We start from the raw sequence: 21,368 nt of genomic DNA, 5'->3' as shown, positions 1-21,368 counted from the left end.
GTTTATAGCTGGCTTCCCTCAAACACACACTTGGAGTCAAGTCCCACAAGCTTCTCAAACTGCCCCCAAGAGGTACTGAACACTTTAGTGTAAGAAATGGCCTAGAGTTATGGGGTTCAAAACAAGGATACAGGTGGTGCAAAGGAAGAAGACTGCACATGTCAAAACAGACAGCTCTGCATGGAGAAGTCACTCCACAGACTGCATCATAAGTTAAAAGAATTGGGAATGGAGAGAAATAGAATCACAGAGTACTGTCAGGAAGGTTGTCTGTTATTCTTTTGGAATAAGGAGAGTAGTCAATGTCAACCCAAGTGCCAAACCTGGACCACAGCCAAATGTCAAGGCTCAGCATCAAGAGTGATGACAATCTGTGAAGTCCATCAGAAGCAAGGCAGAGAAAGGGGGGATATGAATACATACATGTACTTGTTATTGCAGTTGAAATTATTAAGTTTTGTCTTGGGGTTAAGCAAGGGCAGTGGAGAAGTGCACGCCTGGTCTGGAAGGCTTCTCTGGACTACACTTGGGTGTCACATCAATTGCCTCCACTGACGGCAGGCCTCCATTATTATACTTGTTGTAGGGACACTGTGTTACCCTTTGTGCTATCATCTTTACGAGCATTCTGTAGAAGCTCCTGAGTCTTGAATCACCATCAACCTTGCTTCTTGTGAGTAACTAGTGTGCTTTTTCGCTCCTCCTAGTCACTGCAAATTGCCAACTATGTGTGTTTTCCTTTTAGTACTGACTGCAGAAGCCCAGGGACAAGACTGTGGGACTTGCTATCAAATGAACAGGTTCCCATCACATTCTGGGACCTAATCTTATTTCTGACTTCATCTTACTTTTTCTTCCCCATACATTTCCTTCCTTCCTTATTTTTCTGAATCCCATTACACTGCATGACTATTTAAAAGGCAACTGAAAAATCTTTGACGGAGGGCAAGCACACAGACTAGATCAGGTGGCAATCAAAATGTAAAACACTCAGAGTCACAAACACATGTGAGTGGAGGACAACTTCACAAATGCTGCCTGCGATGGATGGCAGTCATTACAGGGAAGCTGCAACCTAGCAGGCTCAGGGTTGGTGGACCAGGAATGTCCCTGGGCCAAGCTGCCATGTCAGCCAACATCTTAGTCCCCTCCCGCCTCTTCCTGCTCTCTGGCTTACTGCCTGCATGCTCCACCCTTTCTGAGGCAGCTGAGCATCCTGAGGTCCATCCCAGGGCACTCACACCTACCCTCTCTTAATATTCTGGGTTGCCCTCCCTTTCTTAACTCCTCCACCAAATCCAAAGGTATTCCACCTCTGCAGGACCTTGTACTTGACTGTAAGTTGTCAATGATTGATAAAAAGGACCTTGCTTTCTCAGGAACCCATACATTTTAACAAGGAATTTTGAAGAGTTAAAAAAAAACCCACAGGAAAAATTCACCAATGGTGGAATACACTGCAAAAAAGTGGTACGGATGCAAGTGAACAGGCAATCTTCCTATAAATCTCAAGTAATTCTATGTAAAACCATTAGCACAATACCAGGTATACCCTCCACGTTCAGTAAGCAGAAGACACTAATTACTATTATTGCTGCTATGATTATTAATCCCACCATTCCCTCCACTACCACTCAACTACTCTGCCTATTCCTGTACTTCCAGCATGCACGGAACTGTCTTTTCCATAACGCCGGAGAGCTAGAGATCCACAATCAATTAATGCATGGAAATTACATTTTATGATTTATAAAAGCATTTTATTTACGTTGTCCTTTTTGATCTTCCTGGTAATCATCAAGCTAAATATTATTATTCCCATTTTGCAGCTGGGGAAACTGTAGCTCAGAGAGGTTGAGTTTGTAAGGTCTCAGAGCCAAGCTCAAACCCAGGCCTTATATAAATTTCTTGTTCTCTCCATAACAAGTCGCCAACCACAAAGCATCACATGGGAAACATGTGAGGGCTCTAAGATCCCCAGGGCCCACCCCAGGCTTGACAAATGTGGATGACCCAGTGGAAGGGACTATGAGTCTGTATTTCAACAGACCCTGATGAGCTACTGGTGGGAGAACCAGAGCAGAGTTCATGCTGCTTCCCTGCTGACTACATACCTGTTGTAGTCTCAGCCCTGTGCTAGGTACCACGAGGGAGACATATGATCTTCTGCTCTCCAAGAATTAACAAAGCAATTGAGGAAGGAAGACTAGCCAAGGTGAAAGAACAGTGAACCCTGGATGACGCAGCTTAGTTCTAGAAGAGGTCAGAGTAATTGAGATCACAGATGGCAGGAGCAGGGCTGCATTACAGAGGAGGGAAGATTCTACTGGGCCTCACAAAATGGGAAGGATTTCCAAGCAGGGAAGGAATAAGCAGAACAAGATGCCCTCAAGAGAGATGATAAACAGATTAGTCTGGCAAGAAAAAAGGGAATGGCCGGAGGTGAGCAAGGGAGTGGAGGAGCCAGAGAGTGGAGCCCAGGCTTGCGTGATGGATGGCAAGGAGGGAGGCACGGATGGCTTCTGAGCAGAGGAAGGTCCTGATACGTAAACTGATGGACGACTCATGTGGCAGTGCTATGCAGAATGAAGGGATGCCTCGAGGGTGAACACCTGGATAGGCAGGACCACCTAGGAACCTGCTGAACTGACTGTGATGCCACATGGCAAAGAATAAGAAGGGTTCCAGGGGGCTGACCACCAGGATGGGGCGAAAGAACGGGCCAGGAGACAGGAGTCTCACCTGAGACCTCTCTTTCTCCATGCTCTTCTAATTTTACACAGCTGTTTGCATGTGACTCAGAAATATGACTACAGTTACCCTCCTCCCTGTATCCAGGCTCCTCGCATTGTGATTCTGTAGCAACTCTCATCAAGAGGAGAACCCAAAGTTACAGCTCTTGAATCCAGGCTAGCCACAGAGCTTGCTTTGGTCAAGGGCATGCAGTGGAAGCGCTGCTGTGTCCACTCTGAGTCTCAGCCTTGTATATGTGCCTGTCTCTTGACACCCTGCCCAATCATCAACATGAACAAATGAAGAGCATCTTGAAGGGCCATGAGGCAGGTGGCTTAGCCATTGTTATCATGTCAGCTGACAGTGAGGTGAATCCCAGACCTGGACCTGACACAAGAGGAATTCTAGCTGAAAACAGATGAATCACAACTGAGTCCAGCCCAAATCAAGAGCCAGCCCACAGAATTGGGAGATACATAAATGACTGCTATTGTGAGTAAGTAAATTTTGGGGTGGTTTGTTATGCAACAAAAGCTAACTCATACATATCACAAGTACTAGTACAACTGTATTATCAGGAACTGATGTACCAGGAAGCCCAAAAAACTTCTTCACTTAAAAAGCACATTATTTTCCTAGCTCTAAAGGATATTTTCTCCCGCTGCCAAACTTTTAACACAACCATCATGTTTAGGTGAGATGACAGATGAGAAAAAAAATAAATAAAGCATTAAGAAGAGTACAGCTCAAATATCTATCTTGGAGCTTATGAGCCAATTTTCATTACAACATAGTATAAGGAACTGTCTGAATTCCTTGGCTAAAGAAACACTGTTGTTTTGGATACTGCTTGAAATAAGCAGACCATCAACAGGGGCCTGGAAATAGTTTCATTACCAAAAAAAAAAAAAAAAAAAAAAGATTTTATTTTAATAGTATTTGGCATACTCATGAATCTCTCTACTGCCCATGTTCTTAGCAAAAGAACATGGGTTGCTGTTTAAGGCATGAAAACATTGTAAATCATTTGGGAGAGGAAAAAAGAGCAAATAAATAGACATCTAGTCATAGTACTGGTAGGGATGCATCTAACTTAGAAGGGTGACTGTCATTTCAAAAATAATGTCATACGGTCACTTTGTTTTAATAATGAAAGAGAACTTACCAGTAAGACCTTGTGTGGTCCAACGTTTTCAGGTTTTCAATGGTAGGATGAATCTGAAATAGAATTAAACAAGCATTCCATAAGTCAGTCACTTGGAAAGAGTGTGCTTTCAATCCCAAGTGACTGCCATGATGTTTGAGTATTTATTCTTTTAGTTAAAGATTAACAAAGCTTTTTCTGGCTTTGAATGGAATAGGGAGTGTTTTTTCGCCTACGTACTTCAACTTCCTGAACAGAGAGCACTCTCTCATCTACTTCAGGGCGTGCTGAAAGTCCGAGGCCAGTATAACTATAAATGGTAGTGTTTTCGTCCAAATCCCTCCAAGTCAGTGAGATCCTTACTGCTGCTCTTGCCTTGATCCCTCAGCTGCCTTCTGCTAGGACCAAGCCATGGCTGCTCTATGGAACCAAACAAACTACTGGTCCATACTGGGCTTTCAAATGGGGTCACCTGATCATGTAAAAACCCATGAAGTTGTGTCTTACTGATAATGGTGAGCTTCAGGTACTGCTACTCAACAGAAATAATAATGCCGGCCCCACAAACAATATAAATGTTCCAGTTGTCACATTAAAAAGGTGAAATGAAACTAATCTTAATAACATATTTAACATAGCTTAATTTATCCAGAATATTATTACTTCAACATGTAATCAATATAAAAACTGAGATATTTTACAACTTTTTTTTCAATAAATTTTATTGTGTATATTTTAGGTTTACAGTGTTTTCTAGATATAGTGAGATGGTTAGTATCATGAAGATGATTAACGTATCTATTATCTTACATCCTTTTTGTGACAAGAGTAGCTAAATCTTAATAAAAGTCCCTAATACAATGGGATTTTATTATCTTTGGTCCTCATGTCCTATATTACATCTCTAGATTTGCTCCTCCAGCATACCTGCTCTCTTGTGCATATCTGCAGCATCTCCCCACATCCTCCCCTGCCTTGATTTTGCATAGCAAATCTTTAAGAACCAGTCCATCTCGACTCAGGCTAGCCAAACGGGTTAGTGGCTGCACACTAGACAGCACTGGTTTGGGAGTATGTTCTTGGCCTTCAGGTACTGGCAAGGCTCCAAAGCAAGTCCAGCACACATGGAGATTTTATTCACCTATTTCCTCTCCTAGTAATCCATCATTACCCTGTTTCATGGTGTCATTTTAATAAAAGTCATAAAGCAGTGACAGCAAATAACTTATACAGCACTCCTATGTGCCAGGACCTGTTCTTGTTCATTACCTCAGTTAATCCTCACAAAAACTTTATGCAGTTTAAGTCCATCATCGTTCCCACTTTGTGTTGAGAAAACTGAGGCACACAGAGGTTGAGTCCCTTACCCAAGGTTATAAGGTGGTGACAGAGTCTGCCTCCAGAGCATACTCTAAACCACTATGCTCTTGATTAAATTTGAACAGCTCAGAATAAGATCATTACTTTCAGTTTTAATTATAACCATCAAATGATCCAAAGTCTGCTCTCATGATAACATGGTTAGATAATAGCAGTGACAGCAGATGAAAGAGGTACTGGCTGTGCTGGCAAATTAAATTAAGAAACAACCTGGAGTGGGAGCATGAAAACCACAAGTCAGCCTGGGGTCAGAGAGACTGTGACGGACGTGGGGGCCTATTTGGGTAACCAGGGTAGAAGGAGGGGAGTTTAAGTTGTGCTCTCTAGAAATACTTGTCTTTGTGACTTGTCAGAGGGACGGGCCAATATCTTTCATCAGACTTCCAAGGGGCCTGAAAGATATCAACCTTTGCATCTGTTCCACAGGGCTAGGGACCTCAGACAAGAAGAATCAAGTAGACAAGAATTAAGAATACACATCCTGTGTGCTGGGCACTGTGGCACATGCCTGTAATTCTAGTGACTCGGAAGATTGAGAGAGCAGGATTCCAAGTTCGAGGCCACTAGGCAATTCAGAGACCCTGTCTCAAAATAAAAAGGGCTGGGGTATACCTCAGTGGTAGAGTGCCCCTGGGTTCAATTCCCAGTACTGCAAAACAAAAAAGAAAATACATCCTCTTTCACCTTACTAATCCACAGCCCTCCCCCATCCCCAAAATCAAACTCAGTGAGCAAGCTCAGATCCACATATGAGCTCCATGCCCAAATCACACTGGAAAGAGGTTGGTCAATTGGTCAGCCATGCTGCAGAATCACAGGCCATGAGCTCGGGATGCTGCAGAGCACTGTCGTGCACCTCCTACAGTGAGCAATGAACCTGATAAAAACCCTCCCGAGGCTTCCTCTAGGCTTTATGGTCCAGTCCAAGTTCCTCAACCTTGTCTAAAAAAATTCCCATGACCTCGTACCTGCCCCACATTGTACGACTCCTCATGGGCATCTTATCTTTCAGCCATCCAGAATTATCTATAGGGTTCTAAACACACCCCATCCTCCTCTGTGTCTTTGCAGATTCTGTTCTTTCTGCCAAACGTCCTTTCCCTATAGCATCAGCTTGTCTTCATGCTTTGGTTCAAAAGTCACCACCTCTGGGAATCCTTGTGAACTCCCCAAATGGCCTAGGGACAACTCTGTGGTAACAGAAACAAGCAGGGTTCATTCAATTCAGTTGATGGTTGCTGGTAACAATAAAAGCTGGTCTTTATGGAGCTATGTCTAAGTGCTTCACAAATGTCTTAAATCCTTTTAGTAATCCTATGAAGTAGATTTTATTGCTCCATTTAGCAGGTAAGCAAACTGAGGTACAGAAGTTCATTCAGTAGCCTATAGTTATAAGGCTTATAAATGGCAGGGCCAGATTGTGAGCCCGGCCAGTCTGGTTCAGAGCCTGCACTCTTCACAGTTCTACCGTACCTGCCACCAACTAGGTTCCACAGCCATCTATGCTAACTGCGCTCATGCTTCCTGTTACTTTAAGTAGCTCTTATCCTTCAATTTTTCATGCACTGGTTTCTCTACTCATTTGTTTACAGAATCCCTGATGGTTGAAAATCACTCTTCTAACTCATCTTTTCTCTCTAAGACCTAGCAAAGTGTTTAGTGTATAGTAGATGCTCAATAAAGGTGCACATAGGAAAACACTGGATCAGTACTGGTAGGATGGGTGACAGGGTTACAAGCAGGGGCTGAATGAAAACGCCAGGATAGAGAGTCTCTGAACATGAAATTTAACAAATAAGTTTAACCTCATCTTTTAAATTCAGTCAGTAAAAAGGAGACAATCACTTTCTAGGCCTGTTCACTAACAGAGGGAAAAGAAGTAACCCAAAGCTTGTCAGACTCGATCGTGTCTCCAGTGAGTTCATCAGCTCACTCTACTTTGCATGCAGATCTTAGGTAACAGCATGCCAATGATTCTGGCTGGCCAGAGGGGAAGAATGTCAGAAAGACACATGTTGAAAAAATCTCCTTTGGCTGCCTGAACATGGCTTGGACAATCTCTGCCCTAGCATTCTATGATATGTTTCTTTCCATTACTTTCTAAATCCCTCTTGCGTGACTATGAAAAGTGACCTTGTAGAAGGATACTCTTCTTTTTGTCTAAATAGTGGAAACAACAAAAGTCTTAAGATCTGGGACATACATAGACCTCTAGAGAGAGAAGAGCACCTTCTATCTCTCATCAGAGACTGCACTGAGGTTGTGGTCAAGTCTAACACTCACAGATAAATGAAAGCAGTCATAACTTCCTACTGCATCCAGAATATAAGATACCTGTGCACTAGAATCTAGTGTACATGGATATCAGCATCATCTGTCATTAACAATCAAATTCTAAATCTGTAGTTTGACTCTAGATAGCTCATCTTTTATTAACTGATGGTAATAAATAATAACATTAATTTGCTATTATTGAGAGGTTTACTGAGTGCAAATTATGTGCTGGGCGTGGTATAGATGTTGGAGACATAGCAGTGAATAAGGTAAATAATATTCCTGATTTGAAGTCCTTATACAGTTATGGGAGACAGAAAATGAACATGTACACAAAGAAGTAAACAAGATCAATTCAGTAGGGTGTGGTGGCTCATGCCTGTAATCCCAGTCACTCAAAAGGTTAAGGCAGGAGGATCAAAAGTTTGAAGTCAGTCTGCTCAATTTTATGAGACCCTGTCCCCAAAGAGTAAAATAGAAGGGGCTGGGAATGTAGCTGACTGGTAGAGTGCATGAAAGGCATATGGAAGAGGCCACAGTAGGCAAATGGTGATAAACTGTGAAGCCACTTGACTGTTCAGGTGAGATGTGATGGTACCTTGACCTAGGGTGGAGAGAAGTGGGTGGATTTGGTATGGGTCCTGTAGGTAAAGCAATTCAGACTTGCTGATGAAGTGCATGTGAGGTATGGCACCTAGGTTTTTTTATTTGCTCAAGTAACTGGGTCAATGATGACTTCACTTACTCAGGAAGAGAAACAGGTTGAGCGAGGAAGAAAATCAAGAACTCTGATTTGAGCTGGTTAACTCTGAGGCATTCAAGGGGAGATGCCAAGGAATTACACTGCCCAATAGAGACTAGTACGTATGGGTATTTAAATATTAATTAAATACAATTAAAAACTCACTTCCCCACTTACATGAGTTACATTTCAAGTGGTCAAGTAGCCACAGAAGTGGCTACTGTGTGGAACAGCATAGGTCTTTCCATCACTGTAAAAAGTTTTTGTCTAGAACGTACATGATAACCTTTTGCACTCCTTTTATTACTATAAAGTTTACTGCAACCATAAAATATAAAATTGGAGCCCTGGAAGATCCCAGTTTTACATGGCAACTGGATTCTGATTTGCCTGAATGTATTTGTTTCTTGTTTAACTTAAATTCTCAAGGAAAAAAACAAGTGGCATGAACACCAGATCTACAGGCCTGGTTTCCAGCTCTGTGCTCTCTACCAGTGACTTTCAGCAAGTCATTTAATTTATGTGTGCTTCCATTTCCCCACCTACACAGTCAGGAGTGACCCCCAATGGACAGCTCTGGAGGTAACTCCACTGTCAGGTCTATTTGCTTTTACTCATAAATTCTGATATAATGTTATCTCAAATGGCAAAACAGATGTAATGATGCACGTAAAGAACCCCACTATAGCAATAAATTATATATGCTCCACGAAGGTGGGGCCAAGTTGAAAAAAGGAAAAAGAAAAACCAACCCTATGCTTTAAGTCTATCAGAGAAATCTATTATTAGCTGTTGGCAAGAATGATGACTTTATAAAGCAATGCCATATGTGTCAAAGAAACAAATTAAGTCCTGAACTCCAAAGCTAAAAAGGAAGCAAGATGCTGACACTTTGCCCCATTGTGCAAGGGCTCTGTCCCAGGGATAGCCACCCAAGAGGGGAAACCGGCCTACTTTAACCAAGTGGAACCACCCCATTATCCCTACCTCGAGACTGGCTCCTGGCTGGAAGAGCTGGTCTGGGCTGTTTGTCAGGACTCGTCTGCCTGGTCACTATCCTTCTTCTTTTTTAATTTCAACACTTCCAAATTTATTATTATATCTTTTTTTATTGTTTGTTCTATTTAGTTATACATGACAGGAGGATGCATTTAGATTCACTGTACACAAATGGAGTACAACTTTTCATTTCTCTGGTTGTACCTGGTCACCATTCTTAATGCATAGACTAAAATTTTGTTCTTAATTGAGAAGCTAGCAGTGTATGTTCTCAACTAACAAGTGGATGAGCTGAAGGGGAAAGAATTCTGATAATGCCAAAGTCAGTGTGAAATCTAAAAAAATGCACATATATTTCCATTTTTTTACACTTTAAGACAGAATATATTAAAAGTCAGAGTAAACAATATATTGAAATATTACACTCAACTTATCTTTTCCCCTGTTTCCACTCAAAGGGCAGTAGCACTTTAAAAAATATGGCAAGCTTCTTTGGAATCTACACATATTCCCACCATGCTAGTGCCGATATCTATTTTTGCCTGTTACTTTTGATAGACATGTGTTTTTATGTGACTCTGGCTGCAGATTATAAGCCATTAATAATAAACGTAGTATAGGCTTTGCAGGTGGAGAGATCTAGGGTGAATGCTGAATCCTCAGCTAAAAAGCTGCTCCTGGACAATTTAACTCTAAGCCTCAATTTTCTAAACTGTAAAATGGGACTAGTAATTCCTCTTACATATAGTTGCTATAAAGATTAAAAAGAAAAAAGTTAGCAAGTGCTCCCAAACTCCATGAATGATGGCTACTATTTTTTCATTTCTCTTTAAATTTTAAATATTCAAAGTCTTTCATTCATGATGAAAAGTCATAATTTACTAAATCACCCTCCAATGCTGAATATTTGTTACTTCCAGTTATTATAAATATAATCACATTGGGCATTGTTATGCTCTAGCTGTTTCATTTCTTTATCTTATTTTTCTAGCTCCCTTAAATTCTAAGGCGTAGAATTGCCCACTTCTTTGCTTTTTTTTTTGGAAGGAGGGGTACCGGGGATTGAACTCAGGGGCACTCAACCACTGAGCCACATCCCCAGCCCTACTTTTATTTTATTTAGAGACAGGGTCTCACTGAGTTGCTTAGTGCCTTGCTTTTGCTGAGGCTGGCTTTGAACTCGCAACCCTCCTGGCTCAGCCTCCTTAGCCACTGGGGATTACAGGTGTGAGTCACCGAACCTAACTCCTTGCTTTTCTTAATGGGGTTTTTACTAACAATAATATCAACAAAATGACGAACAGTTCTTAAGATCTTGATATTTTATATGTAAAATGGTATTGCTAGGGTGATTTCTATCTTTCTTTTCTAAGATAATAAGTATAAACATTTTTCATGTTTATTTATTAAGTTTGTTACCTTGAAAAATAATGTTTATATTTTTTGCTCATTCGTGGACTAAAATATTGATATTATGAATTTGAATGACTTCTTTATAGTCCATGATCATCCACAATTAATATGTGTATTTGCTACAAATATATTCCCCAAACTTGCAATTCTGATAAACATCTTTTCATTTTTAAGGTATTTAATAAATAATATGCAACTGCCATATTTTGTTTAAACATCATTAAACAAAGCTATGGCATTGCTTCTTGGCAAACTGTTTGGCTTTTGATTTGCTTTTCAAAGTCCACTTATATCCACCTTGACCTTCAAGGCAAGTCTTGCTAGGGTGCTGGGGAGTAGGACAATTCTCAATGAACATCAGGGAAAACTGGGATACAGACCAGTCTCGTGTCTTGGGTAGGGCCCTGAATGCTGGACTTGGCCAAGACCATCTTTGGAGTCTCTTTTTTCTTTGAACCATAGGACTCCTTGTGAAAGGAAGCTTGTGAGGTCAACTGAAAAGATGGATTTTGTGCAAAATGGATTATTATTCAGAGTACCCATTCTATGGCATTTCCTATTGGAAAACCTTTACGCAAAGCATCAGGGATCCAACAGGTTTGCTGTTCTGGAGGCTCAAGAAATGTTTAGTGAATTTAGTAAATGTGTAAAAATGATGGCTTACATAATGGACCATCCTTAATGTACCTTTTTAAGCAAGCAAAATAATTTAAATAACTTGGACCTAAATTAAGTTTTGCTTCATTATTTTTTTAAAAATCTGGTATGAAAGTCATGTCTTCTCCTAAGGATTCCCTCATTCTTAGGTTCAGTAAAACCACTTTTCTCCCTGAATTTATACTTTTCCACTTTCTACCTTTTATAACAGGTATTTCAGAGTATGTTGTACTTCTTATAGTAGATGGTAAGGATCCAAAAAAGCATTTTTATTTGTAGTTATGTTTCCTAAATTGTCAAGCATCCTACACCAATTCAGTGTTGGTTGGGGATGTGGGGAGAGAAGTTTTAAGTAGTTAAGAGCCATTTAAAGAAAAAGCAGAATCTGGTTAAAATAAAAGCATTGAAGTATAAGTTGCCTTAACTGTGTTTTGCAATATCACTCCATTTTTTGGCAAGCATGCCATCAAGACACAATTCCAATGCATTCTTGAGCCAAAAGTCTGCATTAGCTAAACAACACAACCTGCATTAAAAAATGTCCAAAAATGTTTCCAATCTTGGACAAATCTGTAGAATTCTGCAGAAATATTTGTTTATGCTTTTATTTGCAAGTTCTGATATAACTCATTCCTCAAAAATCCAGTCTTGGTCAGCGTTTGGAAAAAAAACTTATACTGGAACAGCTGTTTCCTAATATCAGGAAAATTCACAGGAAGTGATTAATGTTAACTAGGGAGAAAGAAAAATAATCTGGATCAAATTATAAAATAAAAACATCTAAAATTAATAATTTAATACAGTATAGCCTGTGAGTCACCAGATCTTCAAAACTGAGGGGAAGATTACGTATCTTATTGAAATATTTGTCACTGTAGAATTGTGGTATGAGTGTGTATGTGATGCTGGGGAATGAACCCCGGTCCTTGCATATGCTAGGCAAGTGTTCCACCATTGAGCTACATTTCTAGCCCTTTTATTTTATTTTATTTTATTTTATTTTATTTTATTTTATTTTATTTTATTTTATTTTATGACAGTGTTTCATTAGGTTACAGAGGTTGATCTCCAATTTGCTATCCTCCTACCTCAACATCCCAAGTAGCTGAGATCACAGGCTATGGAGCCTGGCTAGAGATAATTTTATTCATATATATAAAAATTAACATAACATTGATGCCCCACCCTACACAATACAATCTTCAGTCCTACACTTCCCACTGATGTTTATGTAACCCTTACCTGTTGGGCTAGCCATTTCAGGTATTTTCATAAAGTTCCCAGTGCCTTACAGGCAAGGCTAAGACCTAACTACTCTGGATGGTGGTCCCTGGATAGAGAGAACTGAGTCTTTTGAAAAAAATCTAGTGTGCTTTGTCTCTCATGGAGAACTGAAAGGACAGTGACCAACAGCCACAGGCAAGATCATAAGGCAAGACCAACGCAAACTGTAGAAGAAGGAGGTTTGTGGCTTGTTGGCTCTTCTACCATGCTGCTCCTTTTATAAGCTTCTCTGGTACCTACCATGTGCCTGGCAGAGTGGACAGTGCTGGGGGATACAACAGAGAACAATATAATGCCCCTCTCCTCAAGGAGCCTACAATAAGTCATACAGATAACTAATAAGGCAACTACAGCTTTACTGGCGTATAATCTAACTGCAGTGAGCACAAGAAGCTGTGAGAATACAGGCAAGGACACCCCACCTAAATCAGTCTGGTATGATCGTAGAAGGTTTCCACAAGGAAGCAGGGTCAATGCTAAAATGTGATGAACCAACAGGATTAACCAGAAGAGAAAAAGAGTCCCTATGTATCCTGAGGGCTACAAGGAGCTTAGAGTGCAGGGCAAGCATTATTTCAAGTGGGAGATAGGCCTTACTAGCTAGGAGGTAACAGTCAGGCGAAGCCTAAGTGGGTAACTACAGCCAGACCCACAGGGCCAATGGAAAGAACCCAGAATCTCTACATCCTCACCTTGTCAGACCAAGCACTGACAGAGGGAAGAGTCAGAGTTCCTTTAGGTAACAGGCCTCTGGAGGCCAAGAAAACATGGAGGGCCCCACAGTTATAACCTCACTGAGGACAATGCTGGTCCCAAGTCCATGGAAAAACCAATAAGCTACCCAACCCAGCAGATGGGAACAGTGAGCATGCCTTATCACAAGTGCAGGAGGAGATGGAGTTATCTCTATTAACAGGTAAGTTGCTCATTTGAGAAGATAGTACCTATTGATATTCCTTTCTGCTAATTGATCCTGATTCTGAACTAGGAATGAACTCATCTTGGTTTGCCTGGGATTTTTCCAGTTTTAGCACTGAAAGTCTCCTATCCCTAGGAATTCCTGTGTCATATAAGCCAAAATGGCTGGTTACCTGACTCAGAGTTTGTTAAGCGCATAAAGTGGGCAATAAGAGGTACAACCCAGGTATTTGCAAAGAACTGGTGAAAAGTTAAGTGTTACCCCCAGTCCCCTGTCCCGGCTCACCTGGACCCTTTGAGCTATGGGACCCTCTGGAACAGCTTAGAGGCTTCTCTGGGACTCCAATACCATCTGCAGTAATCCATACCGGATAATACTTGCAAAGCATCAGACTAGCTGAGGGCCTAGTGATTATTATCTCTCATGCTAAAAAATTACATGGTTAATACCTTTAGAAAACATCAATAGCCAGAGGAGTGGTCTGAATTTAATTTTTTTTGTTGTTGTCATTAACTGAGAGTTAACCAAGTATCTTTCAGCTTTAGCTTTTGATATTGAAAAATATTCCTAAAATAAATTAATCTATTTAGATATAGAGAAGCAAATGTACTTTCCTATATCTTGGTTAGCTAGGGATTCTACAATGCCCCACACTCACTGCACTGGCTGACAGTCTTACTTTAAACAGTTATAAAAATTTAAAAGGCAACAAGAACATACTGCAGTTTCCAATCAACAGTCACAAGAGGATATTACTTTATGGCAATATTTGGCAGGCAGAAGGTGCCTGATAAATCTTCATCAAAAGAGTGATGATGGTGGAAAATGGAGACATACACAACCACAGAAGAGAAAGTAAGCAGGACTGTTAATGAGATGCAGGCTGGACTGGAGCTTTTCTACAGGGTTGTTGACTAAGGCAGTGCAACTCTGAGCTGCTGCACACAGTCCTTGTCTGAGAAAAGGAAGCAAGAGTTGTTCAAGAATTCATACTCCTTTCCTTATAACAGGGGTAATGACTGGACACAACATGTCTTTCGGTCAGCAGAAGATCCAGGAAGACTTCAAGCTGATCGGTGTCAAGGGCCTACCAGTCAGTCCTGATTCCAAAAGCATCCCAGAAAGCTGAGCCAAGGTCATCCAGGCCTCATGCTCTTTGGCAAGAATCACAGGATGAATGAACATATGAGCCTTGCGATCATTCTCTCACAAAAAGCAATCATATCCAACACATTTTGTTAGTTCTTGGTGAAAAAAGTATTTTTGAAATCCAACCATGCTTGAATAGAGCTACTTAAGAAAAATCTAAAACTATTTAAGAAAACAGGGCTGTATTTTTATTAGCTTCAAAAATGGGGGAAAATCTGAGTAATATTTAGCAGTATTTCCCACTGGTGATATATGTCATAGTTACATTCCCCTCTAAATATTCCAGTTTTATTGGAGTATTCTGGGTAACAGATTTTGCTTTCTGTTCAAAATAAACATTTTGCCCATGTGGTTTAGTCCTCTAATCACATCCCTTTTTTTTGATGACACACTTTCCATCAGACACTGAGATAGAGTCATCACAGAAATATTCAGGTCATTTCCACCATACAGAGCAAGGCCCCACGAGCAGTGCAGGATGCAGCAGAGGGCACTGCCCCATCCAGGTCAGGAAAACAAGCCAAGGAAGGTTTTGTTTTCACTTGGCCCTCTGGCGGGGAAGAGTCGACTTCACCAGGCCCTGGACACAGGTGAGGCAGTAAGCAGAGCCCGCCAGGCTCCGAGTTCACACAAGAAGCAGGTGGGCTGGAAAACATCGCACCCTGGTCTTGGGTGCTCTGTCTTCAACTATAGCCACCAAAACATGGCGGAATACTGACCATTTTTTGTTTTTGTTTTTGTTTTGATTTTGGTCACTGAAAATAATCAAAGGAGTAGGTAAGATACAAAGACTCCAAGCCTTTGTTTATGTTTTCCTGTATCATTAAGAGATGCACAGCTCCCACACCCAGCTGTGTTCAACGTGACCTCAAGGCCTTAATTCAACAGGAAGACAACTGCACACTTGTACCACCCACCTGTTCCTACACCTCCCTGTGCTTCTAGAACTATGTAGAAATCTGTGGACGATGCTTTGGGGAGTATACAAGCATATATTTACTGTACTGTACCAACAACAACAACAACAAAAATCCAGAGCTAGAAAAAAACAAAACAAAACCATCACCCACTGTATACTGGGAGGGGATTTAAAGGCAGCTGGGGCAGTCAACATTCTGTGAAACCAGCCACTTCCATGCTCAGTCCTTCTCTTAGGGATCTCCTGTTTCTCATTTGTTCATGTATCTGTGTTGACAACTTGATTATAAGGTCCTCTGACTGCACGGGCTATACTTTATTCTTCTATGTATTTATTTTCCTTCCCATAAAAATTAGTTGACACATCATAGATTTTCAGTAAATCGGTGGGGGGAGCTCTAGATGTGCTTGTTTTATTTCTAATTATCTATAATTGAAACGTTCACAGTGGCTTAGGAGAAAGGGAAGAGAAGAGTCAATTCAGAATTAGGTTACAGGACTGGGGATGTTGCTCAGTAGTAGAGCACTTGCCTAGCATGCATGAGGCACTGCAAATAAATAAATAAAATTAACAGAAATATAGCTGCTATTTATCTTCTATTGTCAGAGCTAGTTTTCACTCCTGTGAATGTGTCCCTAATTCCATGAAGGGTTGTGGATACTGATGATGTAGACAGTCTTTCTTAACCTTTTAAGACTTACACACCCATTTTTTTGATAACCATAAAACCTTATCCCTACCCGGATTCTGGCACACCCTTGCCTCACTGTCGGGAAACTGATTCGCATTCTCAGGCTCCTTTGCTCAACTCCTCTGCCCCACATCTGATGACTCTCCAATCTCTGTCCCTAGTCCCCGCCTTCTCTTTGAACTCCAGATTTTTATCTGACTGACTTGTAACTCGTCCATTAGGATACCTTATCAGTTCTCTCAAATTTAACAACAGACATGCCCAAATGCTCATCATCATCTGCCCAGGCTGCTCCACTCCTCAGCTTCCCTTTCAGAGGGACACCAAAGACTCCGCCCCTCCAAGTCCAACTTCTCATTGCATTTTTGTCTCCTGTTTCACCAACTCCACATCCAGTCAATCCATCAACAATTCCTGTCAACCCTATGTCCAAAATACCTTCTGAATCCAACCATGTCTCAGCACAGCTCCTGGCTGGTCTAAGCTGCAGCACCTCTTGCCCGAGATGCAACAGCCCCTAGTTTCTGGGCCTTCTTGCTCACTGCCCCAGGATGACTCCACCCAGTAAGGGAGGGTCAGTCATTCACTTCCCTCCCCTGCTCAGAACTCCAGTTCCCTTAGCACACCACTGAAGCCTACCCAGGGCCACCAGGCCCATAGGAACTGGCCCCACTCACTCCAGTCAGTCAGTCATATCAACCCCCAATTCTAGGTCTCAGGGCCTTGACACGTGTTCTTCCTGCTTCTTGAACTTCTTCCCACAGACACAGAGGCCTGCAAGCTCCCAGCCTCCCTGCCTGCAGGCTCTGGGTTCAGTCACCTCTCTTCAGAAGGGGCCTGCTCTGTCTTCCCTAGCCCTGCTTTGCCCTTTCTTCACAGCACTTAGCGCTTCCTGGCACTCTATTTTCTATCTATTGAGTGATGAGGCCTCCCCTTCACTGGAATGTAAACTCCATGAGAAAAGGACGTTGTTTGCTCCCTGCTATGCTCCCAGTGCCTGAGGCAAGCCTGGCACAGACTAGGCATTCAATATTTTTTTTTCTATTCCTGAATGAATGCATATTCTTAACTGGCCAGAAATATTTTGTTGAACTTGATTTTTTGTTGTTTGTATTATGAAAATAAATATTTCCTCTTTCCCCAAGTGAATCATAAAATAATGTGTGATTGTTAAACTACACACGCCTCCCCTGTAGTCTGTCATTTGCCCTCTTCTGAAACACCCCACTGTGCCCTATGCCACCCCCTGCCTCGAAAATCAATGATGTGATGGTTGAATGTATAAAAACCCATGATTGTACCTCAATTTTCGCTAAGGATCTGGCACTTTCTGAAGTTCTTTCTTACTAAAACCTTCAAGCTTTGTTACCTTAAAAAAATACTCATAGACTCAAGCCCATAAAGTCCTGTCTGCCTTATCTATGTAATGGTGGAGTTTCTTTCAGTTATTTCTGAATTCAGCTGGCTCAGAGTTCAATGCCAAGTGGTCTGCTACACTACTTTTGTTGTATAGAACATGCCACAGAAAGTACAGTGGAATGAAAAAAAACTCCTCAGGAGAGGACCCAGACATGTTTATAAATTCCTCCTGCCAGGGGTCTCCAATACATTGGGGTTTCTGGTTACTTGGCCAATATGGGTGCTTTTCAGAGCAGCAGTGTTTTCCTTCATGAATGATCCCTGTTTATCATGATGAACTAAATGGCAGTGTTAGCTTAAGGAGGCAGTCATTGTACCTGTCTTCTGCCATCTTCCCTGGAAGGCAGTGAATGTCACCCCATGAGACCACCATCACTCTCCATGAATTCCGCCTTTCCTGTTCTTGGCCTCTTAGTAAGCCTCAGCTTCAGAGAGTTCAGTCAATTGGTTGTTGTCTACTGTCTCCTTTCTCCTTTTCTTAAAGCATAATAATCTTTCTGCAGTTTTTATAGAAAAGACTTTGGAATTCATGCAGAAAAACAAAATATTCTTAGTCATGAATCATTTGAGGAATAATTCAGACATAGTACAGTTCAAGAATCTGGTCAAATTCTAACACTAGAGATAACATAAATAGAAAACACTGATAGAGTATCAGTTCTGCCCTTTGACCTCCTCAATAAATAAAATGCAATAAATCATATGCAACTTGATGAACTTTTATTTACATGTGTTAACTATTTCTTTACAGCTTAAAAGTTTCTATATGACATAGAATTCTATTTAATCATTTAGGAATTTAAATTGTTGGGTGACTTGTATCAAAGAGAAAAATGGTAGATCTCGATTATGAAGGAAGTATTTTGTTATCCAAATCAAAAGATCCCACAAAAACACTTTCTTTTTTTAAGTCACAAATCTGGATTCCTACAATGTGTGTGTAACTTAACTCTGGACTTAATTCCTCTGCAGTCTTTGCATCCTACTCTGACTGTGAAAGTGGTTTCCTTTCTTCCTCTGTTCTCTGAACACTGAACATGGCAGAGCCAACACTGGGGACATTCTGAACGACCCCCACATTCCTGCACACTTCTGTAAAGCTTCCCTGCCAACCCTTCCGCCTGCCCCCCACTCCAGCCTCCCCAAACACTGTATTTTGTTAATAGTCCTTTGGCTGGTTTTCGCATAGAGTTTCTGGCATGAGTCAGTGTTGGAGCATTTCAGAGGCCCAGCACTAACCCAAGAAAATATTTCCCTCTTGAACTCTTTCATTCCTCTATTCTTTTGCCATCTCCAGAAAGGAGGGGGGGTAGACAAAACTCCCACATACAACAAAGAGACATACAAGCACAAAAACATTTCTATTCAGCTCAAAGTGAACGAAATCCTAAAACTGAGCCCCATATCACAGATGTCTTACAAGTAAATTATACCTGATGAACTTTAAAAAGTTTTTCCTTTCTCTTGTGATTTGTGTGAAAATGTGAGAACACTATATCCTCAACACTGCCCTGCTAACACCCAGGTTTGCTGGGTGAGCTCAGAGCTCAGGAAAGGCAGGAGCCCTACCCAGGGAGGCCCAAGGGGCATTGTGTGGAGGATGCTGGGAAAGGGTTTTGTTTCCTCACCAAAGACAGGGGCAGTGTGATAGGCGCCTCCTGGGTTCTCCACATTGAAGCTGGACATAAGCCACATGACTGTGAAAGTCATCTGGTGACCACAAGAAAGCAAGTCTAAAATTTTAAAACTCAACCCAACCAAGAGGGTGAATAGAAGGGATAAGAAGAACATAGGTCTTTAATGACAAATAGCAGAAGCAGGTTCCTCCTCCTGAGTTTCTGAAGATGTGGAGAAGACTCTTAGGGTCGCAATGAGTCTGCTTTGCTTTTCTGTTATTTGTAGTCTTCATATATTGGAGGGGACAAAAGACAGGCTTATGCCTTCTTAATTTGGTCTCCTCTGACTAGAAGTAAAACTTTTTGCCTAGCAAATGTCCAGCTAATGGAGCAAATATGACTTACTCTTTTTAAAAATGTTATTAGTACATTATAATTATAATGACTTACCCTTCAAGGTTTTATATTTATCACAGAGGCCCTCAGTCTTCCTTAGTCCAGAGTTGTCACTCTGCCTATTCATATTTAACCACTCTTCTAACATTCAAGAAAAAACTTTTTTTCTGCCAACAACCAACTGCTGATCCCCTACCCTGTGCTGGGCACTTTACTAGGCAATGGGGATACGAACAACCCAAAGGACAGAAAATACTATATCCAATTTAGCGATAAGAGACCAAGGAGCAGAGGGTTTAAATATTTTTCCCTCAAACAAAAGCCTACACGTGGCAGAGTTAGGATTCAAACCTAGAACCATCTGAACTCACAAGCCTGTGCTTTTAACTACACCCGCAACTTCAAACACTAGCCATCATTTTGTTGGCCTAATTCAGAAATAATAAAAACTGTATTGCTTCCTAATAGTCTACAATTCTGACTGCCCCTAATCTCGCCATCTGCAGTAAGGTAGCTACTGTGTGTCATTTCTGGACATTTGGTGCCACTAGAACAAAGGTCTGCTTTCACTCAGAAGTCTAACTGTGCCAACAGGGCTGCAGAGCCACCAGGACAACCTTCATGCCGACAGCTTCATTTTGCACTTACTGGCTGCTGTACCTTGATCACCAGAGCCTGGAACTTTTCTACCTTGATCACCAGAGCCTGGACAGTCCCCAGCACATTCCAAGTCCTCCATAAACCATGCATCCTTTTTTTTTTCCCCCAATAGTGGGAATTGAACCCAGGGGTACTCTACCACTGAGTTACATCACCAGCCTTTTAAAAGTTTTTTTTGTAAATTTTGAGATGGTCTTGCAAAGTTGCCCAGGCTGGCCTCAAACATTCAATCCTCCTGCCTCGGCCTCCTGAGTAGCTGGGATTATAGGTGTGCACCACCATGCCCACTCCTACATACATATCCGCTGACTAAATGTGTGAAGCAAAATAAGCCAAAGAATAACATGCTGTCTCAGGAAATCCTGAATGCCAGTTCTTGAAACTCTTAATTTAATGAGTTGATGTCACTTCAAAGACCTTGGCAGACAGTCCCATTCCAGAAGGTGTTCAGTAACTTGCTGACTAAGCTCTCTGTACACAATGTTTATAGCAAATATGTTCCTAACTGAGAAACCCTGGAAACAACCCAAATGTCTAGTATTTGGATGAGAAGTTAAACCAATGACCACTTAACTGTGCAGGGGTTTATTTTATGGCCATCACAAGAGAAGGATGTAGAGTGTTAGGACCCAGACAGACCAACAGAGAACGACATACTGATTTCATCTGTGCAAAAAACTGCACATGGAAATTGGCACAAGAATGGGAACATGGACTCCCAGACTACTTCTTCTCCCAAGTGTTCAATAAATATCCATAATTTAATAAAACACTGACAATTGGCTCTTCTTTCCACTGTTTTGTTTCTGCAGAATCTGTATTAGCAATGTTGTGAATTCTTACAAAACGCACGCTCACAATTTAACATGTGACCAAGTTTGAAAAACACACCTTCTTTGTGCATGTCATGAACATGAATGCTTCTTGACAAAAGATGTCTATTTATTTGCCAAGCTAAACATATAAACTATTC

General features: G+C 41.3%; 1 protein-coding gene across 5 annotated transcripts in view; it reads right to left on the bottom strand.

Moving 5' to 3' along the window:
• Window positions 1-21,368, bottom strand: part of Gng12 (G protein subunit gamma 12) — a 123,013-nt gene that overhangs the window by 68,278 nt on the left and 33,367 nt on the right. For all 5 annotated transcript variants that reach the window (XM_047565534.1, XM_047565519.1, XM_047565520.1 and 2 more), the window contains exon 2: window positions 3,899-3,951. The gene's annotated coding sequence lies outside the window, so the exon portion shown is untranslated. The remainder of the gene's footprint in view (window positions 1-3,898; window positions 3,952-21,368) is intronic.

Source organism: Sciurus carolinensis, chromosome 1, assembly GCF_902686445.1.
Source record: "Sciurus carolinensis chromosome 1, mSciCar1.2, whole genome shotgun sequence".
Lineage (NCBI taxonomy): Eukaryota > Metazoa > Chordata > Mammalia > Rodentia > Sciuridae > Sciurus > Sciurus carolinensis.
Note: the sequence above shows the minus strand (reverse complement) of the source record. Positions and strands in the feature narration are given on the sequence as shown.